The sequence below is a fragment of the Osmia lignaria genome, unplaced genomic scaffold (assembly GCF_051020975.1).
Source record: "Osmia lignaria lignaria isolate PbOS001 unplaced genomic scaffold, iyOsmLign1 scaffold0007, whole genome shotgun sequence".
Taxonomy (NCBI): Eukaryota; Metazoa; Arthropoda; class Insecta; order Hymenoptera; family Megachilidae; genus Osmia; species Osmia lignaria.
Window position 1 is genome coordinate 10,852,348 of NW_027478164.1, and position 27,051 is coordinate 10,879,398.

A 27,051-nucleotide genomic window follows, 5' to 3' on the forward strand; every position below is an offset into this window, starting at 1 on the left:
AAAAGTTCCGAAGCCGCACCAACATAATAGAGATACAGAAACACCGTGGCCCCTTTCTTTGAGATAACTCTGCACTAGTGCGAGCCGCAAATGCCACTTCCAGCTTAGCTGTGCAGAAGAAGAACAACAAGAAGAAGAAATATCTCGAAATATGTCCGTTAGGCCGCTTCCCTTGAGATAAATGTGCAAATATCTCGGAAACGAAGCGAGCTATGGCAAAATGTTGAGGGACCTTTTTTGTAGAGAATTAAGTTTCCTACTATTTATGTTCTATGATATTTTTTGATCAGATGCGTAGTTCTCGAGATATATCAAGATATTTAAAAGTTCCGAAGCCGCACCAACATAATAGAGATACAGAAACACCGTGGCCCCTTTCTTTGAGATAACTCTGCACTAGTGCGAGCCGCAAATGCCACTTCCAGCTTAGCTGTGCAGAAGACGAACAACAGGAAGAAGAAATATCTCGAAATATGTCCGTCAGGCCCCTTCCCTTGAGATACATCTGCAAATATCTCGGAAACGAAGCGAGCTATGGCAAAATGTTAAGAGACCTTTTTTGTAGAGAATTAAGTGTCCTACTTTTTATGTTCTATGATATTTTTTGATCAGATGCGTAGTTCTCGAGATATATCAAGATATTTAAAAGTTCCGAAGCCGCACCAACATAATAGAGATACAGAAACACCGTGGCCCCTTTCTTTGAGATAACTCTGCACTAGTGCGAGCCGCAAATGCCACGTCCAACTTAGCTGTGCAGAAGAAGAACAACAAGAAGAAGAAATATCTCGAAATATGTCCGTCAGGCCCCTTCCCTTGAGATAAATCTGCAAATATCTCGGAAACGAAGCGAGCTATGGCAAAATGTTAAGAGACCTTTTTTGTAGAGAATTAAGTTTCGTACTTTTTATGTTCTATGATATTTTTTGATCAGATGCGTAGTTCTCGAGATATATCAAGATATTTAAAAGTTCCGAAGCCGCCCCAACATAATAGAGATACAGAAACACCGTGGCCCCTTTCTTTGAGATAACTCTGCACTAGTGCGAGCCGCAAATGCCACTTCCAGCTTAGCTGTGCAGAAGAAGAACAACAAGAAGAAGAAATATCTCGAAATATGTCCGTCAGGCCCCTTCCCTTGAGATAAATCTGCAAATATCTCGGAAACGAAGCGAGCTATGGCAAAATGTTAAGAGACGTTTTTTGTAGAGAATTATGTTTCCTACAATTTATGTGCTATGATATTTTTTGATCAGAAGCGTAGTTTTCGAGATATATCGAGATATTTAAAAGTTCCGAAGCCGCACCAACATAATAGAGATACAGAAACACCGTGGCCCCTTTCTTTGAGATAACTCTGCACTAGTGCGAGCCGCAATTGCCACTTCCAGCTTAGCTGTGCAGAGGAAGAACAACAAGAAGAAGAAATATCTCGAAATATGTCCGTCAGGCCCCTTCCCTTGAGATAAATCTGCAAATATCTCGGAAACGAAGCGAGCTACGGCAAAATGTTAAGAGACGTTTTTTGTAGAAAATTAGGTTTCATACTTTTTATGTTCTATGATATTTTTTGATCAGATGCGTATTTCTCGAGATATATCAAGATATTTAAAAGTTCCGAAGCTGCACCAACATAATAGAGGTACAGAAACACCGTGGCCTCTTTCTTTGAGATAACTCTGCACTATTGCGAGCTGCAAATGCCACTTCCAGCTTAGCTGTGCAGAGGAAGAACAACAAGAAGAAGAAATATCTCGAAATATGTCCGTCAGGCCCGTTCCTTTGAGCTGAATCTGCAAATATCTCGGAAACGAAGCGAGCTATGGCAAAATGTTAAGAGACGTTTTTTGTAGAGAATTATGTTTCCTACAATTGATGTTCTATGATGTTTTTTGATCAGAAGCGTAGTTTTCGAGATATATCGAGATATTTAAAAGTTCCGAAGCCGCACCAACATAATAGAGATACAGAAACAACGTGGCCCCTTTCTTTGAGATAACTCTGCACTAGTGCGAGCCGCAAATGCCACTTCCAGCTTAGCTGTGCAGAAGAAGGACAACAAGAAGAAGAAATATCTCGAAATATGTCCGTCAGGCCCCTTCACTTGAGATAAATCTGCAAATATCTCGGAAACGAAGCGAGCTATGGCAAAATGTTAAGAGACCTTTTTTGTAGAGAATTAAGTTTCCTACTTTTTATGTTCTATGATATTTTTTGATCAGATGCGTAGTTCTCGAGATATATCAAGATATTTAAAAGTTCCGAAGCCGCACCAACATAATAGAGATACAGAAACACCGTGGCCCCTCTCTTTGAGATAACTCTGCACTATTGCGAGCTGGAAATGCCACTTCCAGTTTAGCTGTGCAGAAGAAGAACAACAAGAAGAAGAAATATCTCGAAATATGTCCATTAGGCCCCTTCCCTTGAGATAAATCTGCAAATATCTCGGAAACGAAGCGAGCTATGGCAAAATGTTAAGAGACCTTTTTTGTAGAGAATTAAGTTTCCTACTTTCTATGTTCTATGATATTTTTTGATCAGATGCGTAGTTCTCGAGATATATCAAGATATTTAAAAGTTCCGAAGCCGCACCAACATAATAGAGATACAGAAACACCGTGGCCCCTTTCTTTGAGATAACTCTGCACTAGTGCGAGCCACAAATGCCACTTCCAGCTTAGCTGTGCAGAAGAAGAACAACAAGAAGAAGAAATATCTCGAAATATGTCCGTCAGGCCCCTTCCCTTGAGATAAATCTGCAAATATCTCGGAAACGAAGCGAGCTATGGCAAAATGTTAAGAGACGTTTTTTGTAGAGAATTATGTTTCCTACAATTTATGTTCTATGATGTTTTTTGATCAGAAGCGTAGTTTTCGAGATATATCGAGATATTCAAAAGTTCCGAAGCCGCACCAACATAATAGAGATACAGAAACACCGTGGCCCCTTTCTTTGAGATAACTCTGCACTAGTGCGAGCCGCAAATGCCACTTCCAGCTTAGCTGTGCAGAAGAAGAACAACAACAAGAAGAAATATCTCGAAATATGTCCGTCAGGCCCCTTCCCTTGAGATATATCTGCAAATATCTCGGAAACGAAGCGAGCTATGGCAAAATGTTAAGAGACGTTTTTTGTAGAGAATTATGTTTCCTACAATTTATGTGCTATGATATTTTTTGATCAGAAGCGTAGTTTTCGAGATATATCGAGATATTTAAAAGTTCCGAAGCCGCACCAACATAATAGAGATACAGAAACACCGTGGCCCCTTTCTTTGAGATAACTCTGCACTAGTGCGAGCCGCAAATGCCACTTCCAGCTTAGCTGTGCAGAAGAAGAACAACAAGAAGAAGAAATATCTCGAAATATGTCCGTTAGGCCGCTTCCCTTGAGATAAATGTGCAAATATCTCGGAAACGAAGCGAGCTATGGCAAAATGTTGAGGGACCTTTTTTGTAGAGAATTAAGTTTCCTACTATTTATGTTCTATGATATTTTTTGATCAGATGCGTAGTTCTCGAGATATATAAAGATATTTAAAAGTTCCGAAGCCGCACCAACATAATAGAGATACAGAAACACCGTGGCCCCTTTCTTTGAGATAACTCTGCTCTAGTGCGAGCCGCAAATGCCACTTCCAGCTTAGCTGTGCAGAAGACGAACAACAGGAAGAAGAAATATCTCGAAATATGTCCGTCAGGCCCCTTCCCTTGAGATACATCTGCAAATATCTCGGAAACGAAGCGAGCTATGGCAAAATGTTAAGAGACCTTTTTTGTAGAGAATTAAGTGTCCTACTTTTTATGTTCTATGATATTTTTTGATCAGATGCGTAGTTCTCGAGATATATCAAGATATTTAAAAGTTCCGAAGCCGCACCAACATAATAGAGATACAGAAACACCGTGGCCCCTTTCTTTGAGATAACTCTGCACTAGTGCGAGCCGCAAATGCCACGTCCAACTTAGCTGTGCAGAAGAAGAACAACAAGAAGAAGAAATATCTCGAAATATGTCCGTCAGGCCCCTTCCCTTGAGATAAATCTGCAAATATCTCGGAAACGAAGCGAGCTATGGCAAAATGTTAAGAGACCTTTTTTGTAGAGAATTAAGTTTCGTACTTTTTATGTTCTATGATATTTTTTGATCAGATGCGTAGTTCTCGAGATATATCAAGATATTTAAAAGTTCCGAAGCCGCCCCAACATAATAGAGATACAGAAACACCGTGGCCCCTTTCTTTGAGATAACTCTGCACTAGTGCGAGCCGCAAATGCCACTTCCAGCTTAGCTGTGCAGAAGAAGAACAACAAGAAGAAGAAATATCTCGAAATATGTCCGTCAGGCCCCTTCCCTTGAGATAAATCTGCAAATATCTCGGAAACGAAGCGAGCTATGGCAAAATGTTAAGAGACGTTTTTTGTAGAGAATTATGTTTCCTACAATTTATGTGCTATGATATTTTTTGATCAGAAGCGTAGTTTTCGAGATATATCGAGATATTTAAAAGTTCCGAAGCCGCACCAACATAATAGAGATACAGAAACACCGTGGCCCCTTTCTTTGAGATAACTCTGCACTAGTGCGAGCCGCAATTGCCACTTCCAGCTTAGCTGTGCAGAGGAAGAACAACAAGAAGAAGAAATATCTCGAAATATGTCCGTCAGGCCCCTTCCCTTGAGATAAATCTGCAAATATCTCGGAAACGAAGCGAGCTACGGCAAAATGTTAAGAGACGTTTTTTGTAGAAAATTAGGTTTCATACTTTTTATGTTCTATGATATTTTTTGATCAGATGCGTATTTCTCGAGATATATCAAGATATTTAAAAGTTCCGAAGCTGCACCAACATAATAGAGGTACAGAAACACCGTGGCCTCTTTCTTTGAGATAACTCTGCACTATTGCGAGCTGCAAATGCCACTTCCAGCTTAGCTGTGCAGAGGAAGAACAACAAGAAGAAGAAATATCTCGAAATATGTCCGTCAGGCCCGTTCCTTTGAGCTGAATCTGCAAATATCTCGGAAACGAAGCGAGCTATGGCAAAATGTTAAGAGACGTTTTTTGTAGAGAATTATGTTTCCTACAATTGATGTTCTATGATGTTTTTTGATCAGAAGCGTAGTTTTCGAGATATATCGAGATATTTAAAAGTTCCGAAGCCGCACCAACATAATAGAGATACAGAAACAACGTGGCCCCTTTCTTTGAGATAACTCTGCACTAGTGCGAGCCGCAAATGCCACTTCCAGCTTAGCTGTGCAGAAGAAGGACAACAAGAAGAAGAAATATCTCGAAATATGTCCGTCAGGCCCCTTCACTTGAGATAAATCTGCAAATATCTCGGAAACGAAGCGAGCTATGGCAAAATGTTAAGAGACCTTTTTTGTAGAGAATTAAGTTTCCTACTTTTTATGTTCTATGATATTTTTTGATCAGATGCGTAGTTCTCGAGATATATCAAGATATTTAAAAGTTCCGAAGCCGCACCAACATAATAGAGATACAGAAACACCGTGGCCCCTCTCTTTGAGATAACTCTGCACTATTGCGAGCTGGAAATGCCACTTCCAGTTTAGCTGTGCAGAAGAAGAACAACAAGAAGAAGAAATATCTCGAAATATGTCCATTAGGCCCCTTCCCTTGAGATAAATCTGCAAATATCTCGGAAACGAAGCGAGCTATGGCAAAATGTTAAGAGACCTTTTTTGTAGAGAATTAAGTTTCCTACTTTCTATGTTCTATGATATTTTTTGATCAGATGCGTAGTTCTCGAGATATATCAAGATATTTAAAAGTTCCGAAGCCGCACCAACATAATAGAGATACAGAAACACCGTGGCCCCTTTCTTTGAGATAACTCTGCACTAGTGCGAGCCACAAATGCCACTTCCAGCTTAGCTGTGCAGAAGAAGAACAACAAGAAGAAGAAATATCTCGAAATATGTCCGTCAGGCCCCTTCCCTTGAGATAAATCTGCAAATATCTCGGAAACGAAGCGAGCTATGGCAAAATGTTAAGAGACGTTTTTTGTAGAGAATTATGTTTCCTACAATTTATGTTCTATGATGTTTTTTGATCAGAAGCGTAGTTTTCGAGATATATCGAGATATTCAAAAGTTCCGAAGCCGCACCAACATAATAGAGATACAGAAACACCGTGGCCCCTTTCTTTGAGATAACTCTGCACTAGTGCGAGCCGCAAATGCCACTTCCAGCTTAGCTGTGCAGAAGAAGAACAACAACAAGAAGAAATATCTCGAAATATGTCCGTCAGGCCCCTTCCCTTGAGATATATCTGCAAATATCTCGGAAACGAAGCGAGCTATGGCAAAATGTTAAGAGACGTTTTTTGTAGAGAATTATGTTTCCTACAATTTATGTGCTATGATATTTTTTGATCAGAAGCGTAGTTTTCGAGATATATCGAGATATTTAAAAGTTCCGAAGCCGCACCAACATAATAGAGATACAGAAACACCGTGGCCCCTTTCTTTGAGATAACTCTGCACTAGTGCGAGCCGCAAATGCCACTTCCAGCTTAGCTGTGCAGAAGAAGAACAACAAGAAGAAGAAATATCTCGAAATATGTCCGTTAGGCCGCTTCCCTTGAGATAAATGTGCAAATATCTCGGAAACGAAGCGAGCTATGGCAAAATGTTGAGGGACCTTTTTTGTAGAGAATTAAGTTTCCTACTATTTATGTTCTATGATATTTTTTGATCAGATGCGTAGTTCTCGAGATATATAAAGATATTTAAAAGTTCCGAAGCCGCACCAACATAATAGAGATACAGAAACACCGTGGCCCCTTTCTTTGAGATAACTCTGCTCTAGTGCGAGCCGCAAATGCCACTTCCAGCTTAGCTGTGCAGAAGACGAACAACAGGAAGAAGAAATATCTCGAAATATGTCCGTCAGGCCCCTTCCCTTGAGATACATCTGCAAATATCTCGGAAACGAAGCGAGCTATGGCAAAATGTTAAGAGACCTTTTTTGTAGAGAATTAAGTGTCCTACTTTTTATGTTCTATGATATTTTTTGATCAGATGCGTAGTTCTCGAGATATATCAAGATATTTAAAAGTTCCGAAGCCGCCCCAACATAATAGAGATACAGAAACACCGTGGCCCCTTTCTTTGAGATAACTCTGCACTAGTGCGAGCCGCAAATGCCACGTCCAACTTAGCTGTGCAGAAGAAGAACAACAAGAAGAAGAAATATCTCGAAATATGTCCGTCAGGCCCCTTCCCTTGAGATAAATCTGCAAATATCTCGGAAACGAAGCGAGCTATGGCAAAATGTTAAGAGACCTTTTTTGTAGAGAATTAAGTTTCGTACTTTTTATGTTCTATGATATTTTTTGATCAGATGCGTAGTTCTCGAGATATATCAAGATATTTAAAAGTTCCGAAGCCGCCCCAACATAATAGAGATACAGAAACACCGTGGCCCCTTTCTTTGAGATAACTCTGCACTAGTGCGAGCCGCAAATGCCACTTCCAGCTTAGCTGTGCAGAAGAAGAACAACAAGAAGAAGAAATATCTCGAAATATGTCCGTCAGGCCCCTTCCCTTGAGATAAATCTGCAAATATCTCGGAAACGAAGCGAGCTATGGCAAAATGTTAAGAGACGTTTTTTGTAGAGAATTATGTTTCCTACAATTTATGTGCTATGATATTTTTTGATCAGAAGCGTAGTTTTCGAGATATATCGAGATATTTAAAAGTTCCGAAGCCGCACCAACATAATAGAGATACAGAAACACCGTGGCCCCTTTCTTTGAGATAACTCTGCACTAGTGCGAGCCGCAATTGCCACTTCCAGCTTAGCTGTGCAGAGGAAGAACAACAAGAAGAAGAAATATCTCGAAATATGTCCGTCAGGCCCCTTCCCTTGAGATAAATCTGCAAATATCTCGGAAACGAAGCGAGCTACGGCAAAATGTTAAGAGACGTTTTTTGTAGAAAATTAGGTTTCATACTTTTTATGTTCTATGATATTTTTTGATCAGATGCGTATTTCTCGAGATATATCAAGATATTTAAAAGTTCCGAAGCTGCACCAACATAATAGAGGTACAGAAACACCGTGGCCTCTTTCTTTGAGATAACTCTGCACTATTGCGAGCTGCAAATGCCACTTCCAGCTTAGCTGTGCAGAGGAAGAACAACAAGAAGAAGAAATATCTCGAAATATGTCCGTCAGGCCCGTTCCTTTGAGCTGAATCTGCAAATATCTCGGAAACGAAGCGAGCTATGGCAAAATGTTAAGAGACGTTTTTTGTAGAGAATTATGTTTCCTACAATTGATGTTCTATGATGTTTTTTGATCAGAAGCGTAGTTTTCGAGATATATCGAGATATTTAAAAGTTCCGAAGCCGCACCAACATAATAGAGATACAGAAACAACGTGGCCCCTTTCTTTGAGATAACTCTGCACTAGTGCGAGCCGCAAATGCCACTTCCAGCTTAGCTGTGCAGAAGAAGGACAACAAGAAGAAGAAATATCTCGAAATATGTCCGTCAGGCCCCTTCACTTGAGATAAATCTGCAAATATCTCGGAAACGAAGCGAGCTATGGCAAAATGTTAAGAGACCTTTTTTGTAGAGAATTAAGTTTCCTACTTTTTATGTTCTATGATATTTTTTGATCAGATGCGTAGTTCTCGAGATATATCAAGATATTTAAAAGTTCCGAAGCCGCACCAACATAATAGAGATACAGAAACACCGTGGCCCCTCTCTTTGAGATAACTCTGCACTATTGCGAGCTGGAAATGCCACTTCCAGTTTAGCTGTGCAGAAGAAGAACAACAAGAAGAAGAAATATCTCGAAATATGTCCATTAGGCCCCTTCCCTTGAGATAAATCTGCAAATATCTCGGAAACGAAGCGAGCTATGGCAAAATGTTAAGAGACCTTTTTTGTAGAGAATTAAGTTTCCTACTTTCTATGTTCTATGATATTTTTTGATCAGATGCGTAGTTCTCGAGATATATCAAGATATTTAAAAGTTCCGAAGCCGCACCAACATAATAGAGATACAGAAACACCGTGGCCCCTTTCTTTGAGATAACTCTGCACTAGTGCGAGCCACAAATGCCACTTCCAGCTTAGCTGTGCAGAAGAAGAACAACAAGAAGAAGAAATATCTCGAAATATGTCCGTCAGGCCCCTTCCCTTGAGATAAATCTGCAAATATCTCGGAAACGAAGCGAGCTATGGCAAAATGTTAAGAGACGTTTTTTGTAGAGAATTATGTTTTCTACAATTTATGTTCTATGATGTTTTTTGATCAGAAGCGTAGTTTTCGAGATATATCGAGATATTCAAAAGTTCCGAAGCCGCACCAACATAATAGAGATACAGAAACACCGTGGCCCCTTTCTTTGAGATAACTCTGCACTAGTGCGAGCCGCAAATGCCACTTCCAGCTTAGCTGTGCAGAAGAAGAACAACAACAAGAAGAAATATCTCGAAATATGTCCGTCAGGCCCCTTCCCTTGAGATATATCTGCAAATATCTCGGAAACGAAGCGAGCTATGGCAAAATGTTAAGAGACGTTTTTTGTAGAGAATTATGTTTCCTACAATTTATGTGCTATGATATTTTTTGATCAGAAGCGTAGTTTTCGAGATATATCGAGATATTTAAAAGTTCCGAAGCCGCACCAACATAATAGAGATACAGAAACACCGTGGCCCCTTTCTTTGAGATAACTCTGCACTAGTGCGAGCCGCAAATGCCACTTCCAGCTTAGCTGTGCAGAAGAAGAACAACAAGAAGAAGAAATATCTCGAAATATGTCCGTTAGGCCGCTTCCCTTGAGATAAATGTGCAAATATCTCGGAAACGAAGCGAGCTATGGCAAAATGTTGAGGGACCTTTTTTGTAGAGAATTAAGTTTCCTACTATTTATGTTCTATGATATTTTTTGATCAGATGCGTAGTTCTCGAGATATATAAAGATATTTAAAAGTTCCGAAGCCGCACCAACATAATAGAGATACAGAAACACCGTGGCCCCTTTCTTTGAGATAACTCTGCTCTAGTGCGAGCCGCAAATGCCACTTCCAGCTTAGCTGTGCAGAAGACGAACAACAGGAAGAAGAAATATCTCGAAATATGTCCGTCAGGCCCCTTCCCTTGAGATACATTTGCAAATATCTCGGAAACGAAGCGAGCTATGGCAAAATGTTAAGAGACCTTTTTTGTAGAGAATTAAGTTTCCTACTTTTTATGTTCTATGATATTTTTTGATCAGATGCGTAGTTCTCGAGATATATCAAGATATTTAAAAGTTCCGAAGCCGCACCAACATAATAGAGATACAGAAACACCGTGGCCCCTTTCTTTGAGATAACTCTGCACTAGTGCGAGCCGCAAATGCCACTTCCAGCTTAGCTGTGCAGAAGACGAACAACAGGAAGAAGAAATATCTCGAAATATGTCCGTCAGGCCCCTTCCCTTGAGATACATCTGCAAATATCTCGGAAACGAAGCGAGCTATGGCAAAATGTTAAGAGACCTTTTTTGTAGAGAATTAAGTTTCCTACTTTTTATGTTCTATGATATTTTTTGATCAGATGCGTAGTTCTCGAGATATATCAAGATATTTAAAAGTTCCGAAGCCGCACCAACATAATAGAGATACAGAAACACCGTGGCCCCTTTCTTTGAGATAACTCTGCACTAGTGCGAGCCGCAAATGCCACTTCCAGCTTAGCTGTGCAGAAGACGAACAACAGGAAGAAGAAATATCTCGAAATATGTCCGTCAGGCCCCTTCACTTGAGATACATTTGCAAATATCTCGGAAACGAAGCGAGCTATGGCAAAATGTTAAGAGACGTTTTTGGAGAGAATTAAGTTTCCTACTTTTTATGTTCTATGATATTTTTTGATCAGATGCGTAGTTCTCGAGATATATCAAGATATTTAAAAGTTCCGAAGCCGCACCAACATAATAGAGATACAGAAACACCGTGGCCCCTTTCTTTGAGATAACTCTGCACTAGTGCGAGCCGCAAATGCCACTTCCAGCTTAGCTGTGCAGAAGACGAACAACAGGAAGAAGAAATATCTCGAAATATGTCCGTCAGGCCCCTTCCCTTGAGATAAATCTGCAAATATCTCGGAAACGAAGCGAGCTATGGCAAAATGTTAAGAGACCTTTTTTGTAGAGAATTAAGTTTCCTACTTTTTATGTTCTATGATATTTTTTGATCAGATGCGTAGTTCTCGAGATATATCAAGATATTTAAAAGTTCCGAAGCCGCACCAACATAATAGAGATACAGAAACACCGTGGCCCCTTTCTTTGAGATAACTCTGCACTAGTGCGAGCCACAAATGCCACTTCCAGCTTAGCTGTGCAGAAGAAGAACAACAAGAAGAAGAAATATCTCGAAATATGTCCGTCAGGCCCCTTCCCTTGAGATAAATCTGCAAATATCTCGGAAACGAAGCGAGCTATGGCAAAATGTTAAGAGACGTTTTTTGTAGAGAATTATGTTTCCTACAATTTATGTTCTATGATGTTTTTTGATCAGAAGCGTAGTTTTCGAGATATATCGAGATATTCAAAAGTTCCGAAGCCGCACCAACATAATAGAGATACAGAAACACCGTGGCCCCTTTCTTTGAGATAACTCTGCACTAGTGCGAGCCGCAAATGCCACTTCCAGCTTAGCTGTGCAGAGGAAGAACAACAAGAAGAAGAAATATCTCGAAATATGTCCGTCAGGCCCGTTCCTTTGAGCTGAATCTGCAAATATCTCGGAAACGAAGCGTGCTATGGCAAAATGTTAAGAGACGTTTTTTGTATAGAATTATGTTTCCTACAATTTATGTTCTATGATATTTTTTGATCAGAAGCGTAGTTTTCGAGATATATCGAGATATTTAAAAGTTCCGAAGCCGCACCAACATAATAGAGATACAGAAACACCGTGGCCCCTTTCTTTGAGATAACTCTGCACTAGTGCGAGCCGCAAATGCCACTTCCAGCTTAGCTGTGCAGAAGAAGAACAACAACAAGAAGAAATATCTCGAAATATGTCCGTCAGGCCCCTTCCCTTGAGATATATCTGCAAATATCTCGGAAACGAAGCGAGCTATGGCAAAATGTTAAGAGACGTTTTTTGTAGAGAATTATGTTTCCTACAATTTATGTGCTATGATATTTTTTGATCAGAAGCGTAGTTTTCGAGATATATCGAGATATTTAAAAGTTCCGAAGCCGCACCAACATAATAGAGATACAGAAACACCGTGGCCCCTTTCTTTGAGATAACTCTGCACTAGTGCGAGCCGCAAATGCCACTTCCAGCTTAGCTGTGCAGAAGAAGAACAACAAGAAGAAGAAATATCTCGAAATATGTCCGTCAGGCCCCTTCCCTTGAGATAAATCTGCAAATATCTCGGAAACGAAGCGAGCTATGGCAAAATGTTAAGAGACCTTTTTTGTAGAGAATTAAGTTTCCTACTTTTTATGTTCTATGATATTTTTTGATCAGATGCGTAGTTCTCGAGATATATAAAGATATTTAAAAGTTCCGAAGCCGCACCAACATAATAGAGATACAGAAACACCGTGGCCCCTTTCTTTGAGATAACTCTGCTCTAGTGCGAGCCGCAAATGCCACTTCCAGCTTAGCTGTGCAGAAGACGAACAACAGGAAGAAGAAATATCTCGAAATATGTCCGTCAGGCCCCTTCCCTTGAGATACATCTGCAAATATCTCGGAAACGAAGCGAGCTATGGCAAAATGTTAAGAGACCTTTTTTGTAGAGAATTAAGTTTCCTACTTTTTATGTTCTATGATATTTTTTGATCAGATGCGTAGTTCTCGAGATATATCAAGATATTTAAAAGTTCCGAAGCCGCACCAACATAATAGAGATACAGAAACACCGTGGCCCCTCTCTTTGAGATAACTCTGCACTAGTGCGAGCCGCAAATGCCACTTCCAGCTTAGCTGTGCAGAGGAAGAACAACAAGAAGAAGAAATATCTCGAAATATGTCCGTCAGGCCCGTTCCTTTGAGCTGAATCTGCAAATATCTCGGAAACGAAGCGTGCTATGGCAAAATGTTAAGAGACGTTTTTTGTATAGAATTATGTTTCCTACAATTTATGTTCTATGATATTTTTTGATCAGAAGCGTAGTTTTCGAGATATATCGAGATATTTAAAAGTTCCGAAGCCGCACCAACATAATAGAGATACAGAAACACCGTGGCCCCTTTCTTTGAGATAACTCTGCACTAGTGCGAGCCGCAAATGCCACTTCCAGCTTAGCTGTGCAGAAGAAGAACAACAACAAGAAGAAGTATCTCGAAATATGTCCGTCAGGCCCCTTCCCTTGAGATATATCTGCAAATATCTCGGAAACGAAGCGAGCTATGGCAAAATGTTAAGAGACGTTTTTTGTAGAGAATTATGTTTCCTACAATTTATGTGCTATGATATTTTTTGATCAGAAGCGTAGTTTTCGAGATATATCGAGATATTTAAAAGTTCCGAAGCCGCACCAACATAATAGAGATACAGAAACACCGTGGCCCCTTTCTTTGAGATAACTCTGCACTAGTGCGAGCCGCAAATGCCACTTCCAGCTTAGCTGTGCAGAAGAAGAACAACAAGAAGAAGAAATATCTCGAAATATGTCCGTCAGGCCCCTTCCCTTGAGATAAATCTGCAAATATCTCGGAAACGAAGCGAGCTATGGCAAAATGTTAAGAGACCTTTTTTGTAGAGAATTAAGTTTCCTACTTTTTATGTTCTATGATATTTTTTGATCAGATGCGTAGTTCTCGAGATATATCAAGATATTTAAAAGTTCCGAAGCCGCACCAACATAATAGAGATACAGAAACACCGTGGCCCCTTTCTTTGAGATAACTCTGCACTAGTGCGAGCCGCAAATGCCACTTCCAACTTAGCTGTGCAGAAGAAGAACAACAAGAAGAAGAAATATCTCGAAATATGTCCGTCAGGCCCCTTCCCTTGAGATAAATCTGCAAATATCTCGGAAACGAAGCGAGCTATGGCGAAATGTTAAGAGACCTTTTTTGTAGAGAATTAAGTTTCCTACTTTTTATGTTCTATGATATTTTTTGATCAGATGCGTAGTTCTCGAGATATATCAAGATATTTAAAAGTTCCGAAGCCGCACCAACATAATAGAGATACAGAAACACCGTGGCCCCTTTCTTTGAGATTACTCTGCACTATTGCGAGCTGCAAATGCCACTTCCAGCTTAGCTGTGCAGAGGAAGAACAACAAGAAGAAGAAATATCTCGAAATATGTCCGTCAGGCACCTTCCCTTGAGATAAATCTGCAAATATCTCGGAAACGAAGCGAGCTATGGCAAAATGTTAAGAGACCTTTTTTGTAGAGAATTAAGTTTCCTACTTTTTATGTTCTATGATATTTTTTGATCAGATGCGTAGTTCTCGAGATATATCAAGATATTTAAAAGTTCCGAAGCCGCACCAACATAATAGAGATACAGAAACACCGTGGCCCCTTTCTTTGAGATAACTCTGCACTATTGCGAGCTGCAAATGCCACTTCCAGCTTAGCTGTGCAGAAGAAGGACAACAAGAAGAAGAAATATCTCGAAATATGTCCGTCAGGCCCCTTCCCTTGAGATAAATCTGCAAATATCTCGGAAACGAAGCGAGCTATGGCAAAATGTTAAGAGACCTTTTTTGTAGAGAATTAAGCTTCCTACTTTTTCTGTTCTATGACATTTTTTGATCAGATGCGTAGTTCTCGAGATATATCAAGATATTTAAAAGTTCCGAAGCCGCACCAACATAATAGAGATACAGAAACACCGTGGCCCCTTTCTTTGAGATAACTCTGCACTAGTGCGAGCCGCAAATGCCACTTCCAACTTAGCTGTGCAGAAGAAGAACAACAAGAAGAAGAAATATCTCGAAATATGTCCGTCAGGCCCCTTCCCTTGAGATAAATCTGCAAATATCTCGGAAACGAAGCGAGCTATGGCAAAATGTTAAGAGACCTTTTTTGTAGAGAATTAAGTTTCCTACTTTTTATGTTCTATGATATTTTTTGATCAGATGCGTAGTTCTCGAGATATATCAAGATATTTAAAAGTTCCGAAGCCGCACCAACATAATAGAGATACAGAAACACCGTGGCCCCTCTCTTTGAGATAACTCTGCACTAGTGCGAGCCGCAAATGCCACTTCCAGCTTAGCTGTGCAGAGGAAGAACAACAAGAAGAAGAAATATCTCGAAATATGTCCGTCAGGCCCGTTCCTTTGAGCTGAATCTGCAAATATCTCGGAAACGAAGCGTGCTATGGCAAAATGTTAAGAGACGTTTTTTGTATAGAATTATGTTTCCTACAATTTATGTTCTATGATATTTTTTGATCAGAAGCGTAGTTTTCGAGATATATCGAGATATTTAAAAGTTCCGAAGCCGCACCAACATAATAGAGATACAGAAACACCGTGGCCCCTTTCTTTGAGATAACTCTGCACTAGTGCGAGCCGCAAATGCCACTTCCAGCTTAGCTGTGCAGAAGAAGAACAACAACAAGAAGAAGTATCTCGAAATATGTCCGTCAGGCCCCTTCCCTTGAGATATATCTGCAAATATCTCGGAAACGAAGCGAGCTATGGCAAAATGTTAAGAGACGTTTTTTGTAGAGAATTATGTTTCCTACAATTTATGTGCTATGATATTTTTTGATCAGAAGCGTAGTTTTCGAGATATATCGAGATATTTAAAAGTTCCGAAGCCGCACCAACATAATAGAGATACAGAAACACCGTGGCCCCTTTCTTTGAGATAACTCTGCACTAGTGCGAGCCGCAAATGCCACTTCCAGCTTAGCTGTGCAGAAGAAGAACAACAAGAAGAAGAAATATCTCGAAATATGTCCGTCAGGCCCCTTCCCTTGAGATAAATCTGCAAATATCTCGGAAACGAAGCGAGCTATGGCAAAATGTTAAGAGACCTTTTTTGTAGAGAATTAAGTTTCCTACTTTTTATGTTCTATGATATTTTTTGATCAGATGCGTAGTTCTCGAGATATATCAAGATATTTAAAAGTTCCGAAGCCGCACCAACATAATAGAGATACAGAAACACCGTGGCCCCTTTCTTTGAGATAACTCTGCACTAGTGCGAGCCGCAAATGCCACTTCCAACTTAGCTGTGCAGAAGAAGAACAACAAGAAGAAGAAATATCTCGAAATATGTCCGTCAGGCCCCTTCCCTTGAGATAAATCTGCAAATATCTCGGAAACGAAGCGAGCTATGGCGAAATGTTAAGAGACCTTTTTTGTAGAGAATTAAGTTTCCTACTTTTTATGTTCTATGATATTTTTTGATCAGATGCGTAGTTCTCGAGATATATCAAGATATTTAAAAGTTCCGAAGCCGCACCAACATAATAGAGATACAGAAACACCGTGGCCCCTTTCTTTGAGATTACTCTGCACTATTGCGAGCTGCAAATGCCACTTCCAGCTTAGCTGTGCAGAGGAAGAACAACAAGAAGAAGAAATATCTCGAAATATGTCCGTCAGGCACCTTCCCTTGAGATAAATCTGCAAATATCTCGGAAACGAAGCGAGCTATGGCAAAATGTTAAGAGACCTTTTTTGTAGAGAATTAAGTTTCCTACTTTTTATGTTCTATGATATTTTTTGATCAGATGCGTAGTTCTCGAGATATATCAAGATATTTAAAAGTTCCGAAGCCGCACCAACATAATAGAGATACAGAAACACCGTGGCCCCTTTCTTTGAGATAACTCTGCACTATTGCGAGCTGCAAATGCCACTTCCAGCTTAGCTGTGCAGAAGAAGGACAACAAGAAGAAGAAATATCTCGAAATATGTCCGTCAGGCCCCTTCCCTTGAGATAAATCTGCAAATATCTCGGAAACGAAGCGAGCTATGGCAAAATGTTAAGAGACCTTTTTTGTAGAGAATTAAGCTTCCTACTTTTTCTGTTCTATGACATTTTTTGATCAGATGCGTAGTTCTCGAGATATATCAAGATATTTAAAAGTTCCGAAGCCGCACCAACATAATAGAGATACAGAAACACCGTGGCCCCTTTCTTTGAGATAACTCTGCACTATTGCGAGCTGCAAATGCCACTTCCAGCTTAGCTGTGCAGAGGAAGAACAACAAGAAGAAGAAGTATCTCGAAATATGTCCGTCAGGCCCGTTCCTTTGAGCTGAATCTGCACATATCTCGGAAACGAAGCGAGCTATGGCAAAATGTTTAGGGACGTTTTTTGTACAGAATTATGTTTCCTACAATTTATGTTCTATGATATTTTTTGATCAGAAGCGTAGTTTTCGAGATATATCGAGATATTTAAAAGTTCCGAAGCCGCACCAACATAATAGAGATACAGAAACACCGTGGCCCCTTTCTTTGAGATAACTCTGCACTAGTGCGAGCCGCAAATGCCACTTCCAGCTTAGCTGTGCAGAAGAAGAACAACAAGAAGAAGAAATATCTCGAAATATGTCCGTTAGGCCGCTTCCCTTGAGATAAATCTGCAAATATCTCGGAAACGAAGCGGGCTATGGCAAAATGTTGAGGGACCTTTTTTGTAGAGAATTAAGTTTCCTACTATTGATGTTCTATGATATTTTTTGATCAGATGCGTAGTTCTCGAGATATATCAAGATATTTAAAAGTTCCGAAGCCGCACCAACATAATAGAGATACAGAAACACCGTGGCCCCTTTCTTTGAGATAACTCTGCACTAGTGCGAGCCGCAAATGCCACTTCCAGCTTAGCTGTGCAGAAGAAGAACAACAGGAAGAAGAAATATCTCGAAATATGTCCGTCAGGCCCCTTCCCTTGAGATAAATCTGCAAATATCTCGGAAACGAAGCGAGCTATGGCAAAATGTTAAGAGACCTTTTTTGTAGAGAATTAAGTTTCCTACTTTTTATGTTCTATGATATTTTTTGATCAGATGCGTAGTTCTCGAGATATATCAAGATATTTAAAAGTTCCGAAGCCGCACCAACATAATAGAGATACAGAAACACCGTGGCCCCTTTCTTTGAGATAACTCTGCACTATTGCGAGCCGCAAATGCCACTTCCAGCTTAGCTGTGCAGAAGAAGAACAACAGGAAGAAGAAATATCTCGAAATATGTCCGTCAGGCCCCTTCCCTTGAGATAAATCTGCAAATATCTCGGAAACGAAGCGAGCTATGGCAAAATGTTAAGAGACCTTTTTTGTAGAGAATTAAGTTTCCTACTTTTTATGTTCTATGATATTTTTTGATCAGATGCGTAGTTCTCGAGATATATCAAGATATTTAAAAGTTCCGAAGCCGCACCAACATAATAGAGATACAGAAACACCGTGGCCCCTTTCTTTGAGATAACTCTGCACTATTGCGAGCTGCAAATGCCACTTCCAGCTTAGCTGTGCAGAAGAAGGACAACAAGAAGAAGAAATATCTCGAAATATGTCCGTCAGGCCCCTTCCCTTGAGATAAATCTGCAAATATCTCGGAAACGAAGCGAGCTATGGCAAAATGTTAAGAGACCTTTTTTGTAGAGAATTAAGTTTCCTACTTTTTATGTTCTATGATATTTTTTGATCAGATGCGTAGTTCTCGAGATATATCAAGATATTTAAAAGTTCCGAAGCCGCACCAACATAATAGAGATACAGAAACACCGTGGCCCCTTTCTTTGAGATAACTCTGCACTATTGCGAGCTGCAAATGCCACTTCCAGCTTAGCTGTGCAGAGGAAGAACAACAAGAAGAAGAAGTATCTCGAAATATGTCCGTCAGGCCCGTTCCTTTGAGCTGAATCTGCACATATCTCGGAAACGAAGCGAGCTATGGCAAAATGTTAAGAGACGTTTTTTGTACAGAATTATGTTTCCTACAATTTATGTTCTATGATATTTTTTGATCAGAAGCGTAGTTCTCGAGATATATCAAGATATTTAAAAGTTCCGAAGCCGCACCAACATAATAGAGATACAGAAACACCGTGGCCCCTCTCTTTGAGATTACTCTGCACTAGTGCGAGCCGCAAATGCCACTTCCAGCTTAGCTGTGCAGAGGAAGAACAACAAGAAGAAGAAATATCTCGAAATATGTCCGTCAGGCCCCTTCCCTTGAGATAAATCTGCAAATATCTCGGAAACGAAGCGAGCTATGGCAAAATGTTAAGAGACCTTTTTTGTAGAGAATTAAGTTTCCTACTTTTTATGTTCTATGATATTTTTTGATCAGATGCGTAGTTCTCGAGATATATCAAGATATTTAAAAGTTCCGAAGCCGCACCAACATAATAGAGATACAGAAACACCGTGGCCCCTTTCTTTGAGATAACTCTGCACTATTGCGAGCTGCAAATGCCACTTCCAGCTTAGCTGTGCAGAAGAAGGACAACAAGAAGAAGAAATATCTCGAAATATGTCCGTCAGGCCCCTTCCCTTGAGATAAATCTGCAAATATCTCGGAAACGAAGCGAGCTATGGCAAAATGTTAAGAGACCTTTTTTGTAGAGAATTAAGTTTCCTACTTTTTATGTTCTATGATATTTTTTGATCAGATGCGTAGTTCTCGAGATATATCAAGATATTTAAAAGTTCCGAAGCCGCACCAACATAATAGAGATACAGAAACACCGTGGCCCCTTTCTTTGAGATAACTCTGCACTATTGCGAGCTGCAAATGCCACTTCCAGCTTAGCTGTGCAGAGGAAGAACAACAAGAAGAAGAAGTATCTCGAAATATGTCCGTCAGGCGCGTTCCTTTGATCTGAATCTGCACATATCTCGGAAACGAAGCGAGCTATGGCAAAATGTTAAGAGACGTTTTTTGTACAGAATTATGTTTCCTACAATTTATGTTCTATGATATTTTTTGATCAGAAGCGTAGTTTTCGAGATATATCGAGATATTTAAAAGTTCCGAAGCCGCACCAACATAATAGAGATACAGAAACACCGTGGCCCCTTTCTTTGAGATAACTCTGCACTAGTGCGAGCCGCAAATGCCACTTCCAGCTTAGGTGTGCAGAAGAAGAACAACAAGAAGAAGAAATATCTCGAAATATGTCCGTCAGGCCCCTTCCCTTGAGATAAATCTGCAAATATCTCGGAAACGAAGCGAGCTATGGCAAAATGTTAAGAGACGTTTTTTGTAGAGAATTATGTTTCCTACAATTTATGTGCTATAATATTTTTTGATCAGAAGCGTAGTTTTCGAGATATATCGAGATATTTAAAAGTTCCGATGCCGCACCAACATAATAGAGATACAGAAACACCGTGGGCCCTTTCTTTGAGATAACTCTGCACTAGTGCGAGCCGCAAATGCCACTTCCAGCTTAGCTGTGCAGAAGAAGAACAACAAGAAGAAGAAATATCTCGAAATATGTCCGTTAGGCCGCTTCCCTTGAGATAAATGTGCAAATATCTTGGAAACGAAGCGAGCTATGGCAAAATGTTGAGGGACCTTTTTTGTAGAGAATTAAGTTTCCTACTATTTATGTTCTATGATATTTTTTGATCAGATGCGTAGTTCTCGAGATATATCAAGATATTTAAAAGTTCCGAAGCCGCACCAACATAATAGAGATACAGAAACACCGTGGCCCCTTTCTTTGAGATAACTCTGCACTAGTGCGAGCCGCAAATGCCACGTCCAACTTAGCTGTGCAGAAGAAGAACAACAAGAAGAAGAAATATCTCGAAATATGTCCGTCAGGCCCCTTCCCTTGAGATAAATCTGCAAATATCTCGGAAACGAAGCGAGCTATGGCAAAATGTTAAGAGACCTTTTTTGTAGAGAATTAAGTTTCCTACTTTTTATCTTCTATGATATTTTTTGATCAGATGCGTAGTTCTCGAGATATATCAAGATATTTAAAAGTTCCGAAGCCGCCCCAACATAATAGAGATACAGAAACACCGTGGCCCCTTTCTTTGAGATAACTCTGCACTAGTGCGAGCCGCAAATGCCACTTCCAGCTTAGCTGTGCAGAAGAAGAACAACAAGAAGAAGAAATATCTCGAAATATGTCCGTCAGGCCCCTTCCCTTGAGATAAATCTGCAAATATCTCGGAAACGAAGCGAGCTATGGCAAAATGTTAAGAGACCTTATTTGTAGAGAATTAAGTTTCCTACTTTTTATGTTCTATGATATTTTTTGATCAGATGCGTAGTTCTCGAGATATATCAAGATATTTAAAAGTTCCGAAGCCGCACCAACATAATAGAGATACAGAAACACCGTGGCCCCTCTCTTTGAGATTATTCTGCACTATTGCGAGCTGCAAATGCCACTTCCAGCTTAGCTGTGCAGAGGAAGAACAACAAGAAGAAGAAATATCTCGAAATATGTCCGTCAGGCCCCTTCCCTTGAGATAAATCTGCAAATATCTCGGAAACGAAGCGAGCTATGGCAAAATGTTAAGAGACCTTTTTTGTAGAGAATTAAGTTTCCTACTTTTTATGTTCTATGATATTTTTTGATCAGATGCGTAGTTCTCGAGATATATCAAGATATTTAAAAGTTCCGAAGCCGCACCAACATAATAGAGATACAGAAACACCGTGGCCCCTTTCTTTGAGATAACTCTGCACTATTGCGAGCTGCAAGTGCCACTTCCACCTTAGCTGTGCAGAGGAAGAACAACAAGAAGAAGAAGTATCTCGAAATATGTCCGTCAGGCGCGTTCCTTTGATCTGAATCTGCACATATCTCGGAAACGAAGCGAGCTATGGCAAAATGTTAAGAGACGTTTTTTGTACAGAATTATGTTTCCTACAATTTATGTTCTATGATATTTTTTGATCAGAAGCGTAGTTTTCGAGATATATCGAGATATTTAAAAGTTCCGATGCCGCACCAACATAATAGAGATACAGAAACACCGTGGCCCCTTTCTTTGAGATAACTCTGCACTAGTGCGAGCCGCAAATGCCACTTCCAGCTTAGCTGTGCAGAAGAAGAACAACAAGAAGAAGAAATATCTCGAAATATGTCCGTTAGGCCGCTTCCCTTGAGATAAATGTGCAAATATCTCGGAAACGAAGCGAGCTATGGCAAAATGTTGAGGGACCTTTTTTGTAGAGAATTAAGTTTCCTACTATTTATGTTCTATGATATTTTTTGATCAGATGCGTAGTTCTCGAGATATATCAAGATATTTAAAAGTTCCGAAGCCGCACCAACATAATAGAGATACAGAAACACCGTGGCCCCTTTCTTTGAGATAACTCTGCACTAGTGCGAGCCGCAAATGCCACTTCCAGCTTAGCTGTGCAGAAGACGAACAACAGGAAGAAGAAATATCTCGAAATATGTCCGTCAGGCCCCTTCCCTTGAGATACATCTGCAAATATCTCGGAAACGAAGCGAGCTATGGCAAAATGTTAAGAGACCTTTTTTGTAGAGAATTAAGTTTCCTACTTTTTATGTTCTATGATATTTTTTGATCAGATGCGTAGTTCTCGAGATATATCAAGATATTTAAAAGTTCCGAAGCCGCACCAACATAATAGAGATACAGAAACACCGTGGCCCCTTTCTTTGAGATAACTCTGCACTAGTGCGAGCCGCAAATGCCACTTCCAACTTAGCTGTGCAGAAGAAGAACAACAAGAAGAAGAAATATCTCGAAATATGTCCGTCAGGCCCCTTCCCTTGAGATAAATCTGCAAATATCTCGGAAACGAAGCGAGCTATGGCAAAATGTTAAGAGACCTTTTTTGTAGAGAATTAAGTTTCCTACTTTTTATGTTCTATGATATTTTTTGATCAGATGCGTAGTTCTCGGGATATATCAAGATATTTAAAAGTTCCGAAGCCGCACCAACATAATAGAGATACAGAAACACCGTGGCCCCTTTCTTTGAGATTACTCTGCACTATTGCGAGCTGCAAATGCCACTTCCAGCTTAGCTGTGCAGAGGAAGAACAACAAGAAGAGGAAATATCTCGAAATATGTCCGTCAGGCCCCTTCCCTTGAGATAAATCTGCAAATATCTCGGAAACGAAGCGAGCTATGGCAAAATGTTAAGAGACGTTTTTTGTACAGAATTATGTTTCCTACAATTTATGTTCTATGATATTTTTTGATCAGAAGCGTAGTTTTCGAGATATATCGAGATATTTAAAAGTTCCGAAGCCGCACCAACATAATAGAGATACAGAAACACCGTGGCCCCTTTCTTTGAGATAACTCTGCACTAGTGCGAGCCGCAAATGCCACTTCCAGCTTAGCTGTGCAGAAGAAGAACAACAGGAAGAAGAAATATCTCGAAATATGTCCGTCAGGCCCCTTCCCTTGAGATAAATCTGCAAATATCTCGGAAACGAAGCGAGCTATGGCAAAATGTAAAGAGACCTTTTTTGTAGAGAATTAAGTTTCCTACTTTTTATGTTCTATGATATTTTTTGATCAGATGCGTAGTTCTCGAGATATATCAAGATATTTAAAAGTTCCGAAGCCGCACCAACATAATAGAGATACAGAAACACCGTGGCCCCTTTCTTTGAGATAACTCTGCACTAGTGCGAGCCGCAAATGCCACTTCCAACTTAGCTGTGCAGAAGAAGAACAAAAAGAAGAAGAAATATCTCGAAATATGTCCGTCAGGCCCCTTCCCTTGAGATAAATCTGCAAATATCTCGGAAACGAAGCGAGCTATGGCAAAATGTTAAGAGACCTTTTTTGTAGAGAATTAAGTTTCCTACTTTTTATGTTCTATGATATTTTTTGATCAGATGCGTAGTTCTCGAGATATATCAAGATATTTAAAAGTTCCGAAGCCGCACCAACATAATAGAGATACAGAAACACCGTGGCCCCTTTCTTCGAGATAACTCTGCACTAGTGCGAGCCGCAAATGCCACTTCCAGCTTAGCTGTGCAGAAGAAGAACAACAAGAAGAAGAAATATCTCGAAATATGTCCGTCAGGCCCCTTCCCTTGAGATAAATCTGCAAATATCTCGGAAACGAAGCGAGCTATGGCAAAATCTTAAGAGAACTTTTTTGTAGAGAATTATGTTTCCTACTTTTTATGTTCTATGATATTTTTTGATCAGATGCGTAGTTCTCGAGATATATCAAGATATTTAAAAGTTCCGAAGCCGCACCAACATAATAGAGATACAGAAACACCGTGGCCCCTTTCTTTGAGATTACTCTGCACTATTGCGAGCTGCAAATGCCACTTCCAGCTTAGCTGTGCAGAAGAAGAACAACAAGAAGAAGAAATATCTCGAAATATGTCCGTCAGGCCCGTTGCTTTGAGCTGAATCTGCAAATATCTCGGAAACGAAGCGAGCTATGGCAAAATGTTAAGAGACGTTTTTTGTAGAGAATTATGTTTCCTACAATTTATGTTCTATGATATTTTTTGATCAGATGCGTAGTTCTCGAGATATATCAAGATATTTAAAAGTTCCGAAGCCGCACCAACATAATAGAGATACAGAAACACCGTGGCCCCTTTCTTCGAGATAACTCTGCACTAGTGCGAGCCGCAAATGCCACTTCTAGCTTAGCTGTGCAGAAGAAGAACAACAAGAAGAAGAAATATCTCGAAATATGTCCGTCAGGCCCCTTCCCTTGAGATAAATCTGCAAATATCTCGGAAACGAAGCGAGCTATGGCAAAATGTTAAGAGACCTTTTTTGTAGAGAATTAAGTTTCCTACTTTTTATGTTCTATGATATTTTTTGATCAGATGCGTAGTTCTCGAGATATATCAAGATATTTAAAAGTTCCGAAGCCGCACCAACATAATAGAGATACAGAAACACCGTGGCCCCTTTCTTCGAGATAACTCTGCACTAGTGCGAGCCGCAAATGCCACTTCCAGCTTAGCTGTGCAGAAGAAGAACAACAAGAAGAAGAAATATCTCGAAATATGTCCGTCAGGCCCCTTCCCTTGAGATAAATCTGCAAATATCTCGGAAACGAAGCGAGCTATGGCAAAATCTTAAGAGAACTTTTTTGTAGAGAATTAAGTTTCCTACTTTTTATGTTCTATGATATTTTTTGATCAGATGCGTAGTTCTCGAGATATATCAAGATATTTAAAAGTTCCGAAGCCGCACCAACATAATAGAGATACAGAAACACCGTGGCCCCTTTCTTCGAGATAACTCTGCACTAGTGCGAGCCGCAAATGCCACTTCCAGCTTAGCTGTGCAGAAGAAGAACAACAAGAAGAAGAAATATCTCGAAATATGTCCGTTAGGCCGCTTCCCGTGAGATAAATGTGCAAATATCTCGGAAACGAAGCGAGCTATGGCAAAATGTTGAGGGACCTTTTTTGTAGAGAATTAAGTTTCCTACTATTTACGTTCTATGATATTTTTTGATCAGATGCGTAGTTCTCGAGATATATCAAGATATTTAAAAGTTCCGAAGCCGCACCAACATAATAGAGATACAGAAACACCGTGGCCCCTTTCTTCGAGATAACTCTGCACTAGTGCGAGCCGCAAATGCCACTTCCAGCTTAGCTGTGCAGAAGAAGAACAACAAGAAGAAGAAATATCTCGAAATATGTCCGTCAGGCCCCTTCCCTTGAGATAAATCTGCAAATATCTCGGAAACGAAGCGAGCTATGGCAAAATCTTAAGAGAACTTTTTTGTAGAGAATTAAGTTTCCTACTTTTTATGTTCTATGATATTTTTTGATCAGATGCGTAGTTCTCAAGATATATCAAGATATTTAAAAGTTCCGAAGCCGCACCAACATAATAGAGATACAGAAACACCGTGGCCCCTTTCTTCGAGATAACTCTGCACTAGTGCGAGCCGCAAATGCCACTTCCAGCTTAGCTGTGCAGAAGAAGAACAACAAGAAGAAGAAATATCTCGAAATATGTCCGTTAGGCCGCTTCCCGTGAGATAAATGTGCAAATATCTCGGAAACGAAGCGAGCTATGGCAAAATGTTGAGGGACCTTTTTTGTAGAGAATTAAGTTTCCTACTATTTATGTTCTATGATATTTTTTGATCAGATGCGTAGTTCTCGAGATATATCAAGATATTTAAAAGTTCCGAAGCCGCACCAACATAATAGAGATACAGAAACACCGTGGCCCCTTTCTTTGAGATAACTCTGCACTAGTGCGAGCCGCAAATGCCACTTCCAGCTTAGCTGTGCAGAAGAAGAACAACAGGAAGAAGAAATATCTCGAAATATGTCCGTCAGGCCCCTTCCCTTGAGATAAATCTGCAAATATCTCGGAAACGAAGCGAGCTATGGCAAAATGTTAAGAGACCTTTTTTGTAGAGAATTAAGTTTCCTACTTTTTATGTTCTATGATATTTTTTGATCAGATGCGTAGTTCTCGAGATATATCAAGATATTTAAAAGTTCCGAAGCCGCAACAACATAATACAGATACAGAAACACCGTGGCCCCTTTCTTTGAGATAACTCTGCACTATTGCGAGCTGCAAATGCCACTTCCAGCTTAGCTGTGCAGAGGAAGAACAACAAGAAGAAGAAGTATCTCGAAATATGTCCGTCAGGCCCGCTCCTTTGAGCTGAATCTGCACATATCTCGGAAACGAAGCGAGCTATGGCAAAATGTTAAGAGACGTTTTTTGTACAGAATTATGTTTCCTACAATTTATGTTCTATGATATTTTTTGATCAGAAGCGTAGTTTTCGAGATATATCGAGATATTTAAAAGTTCCGAAGCCGCACCAACATAATAGAGATACAGAAACACCGTGGCCCCTTTCTTTGAGATAACTCTGCACTAGTGCGAGCCGCAAATGCCACTTCCAGCTTAGCTGTGCAGAAGAAGAACAACAAGAAGAAGAAATATCTCGAAATATGTCCGTCAGGCCCCTTCCCTTGAGATAAATCTGCAAATATCTCGGAAACGAAGCGAGCTATGGCAAAATGTTAAGAGACGTTTTTTGTAGAGAATTATGTTGCCTACAATTTATGTGCTATGATATTTTTTGATCAGAAGCGTAGTTTTCGAGATATATCGAGATATTTAAAA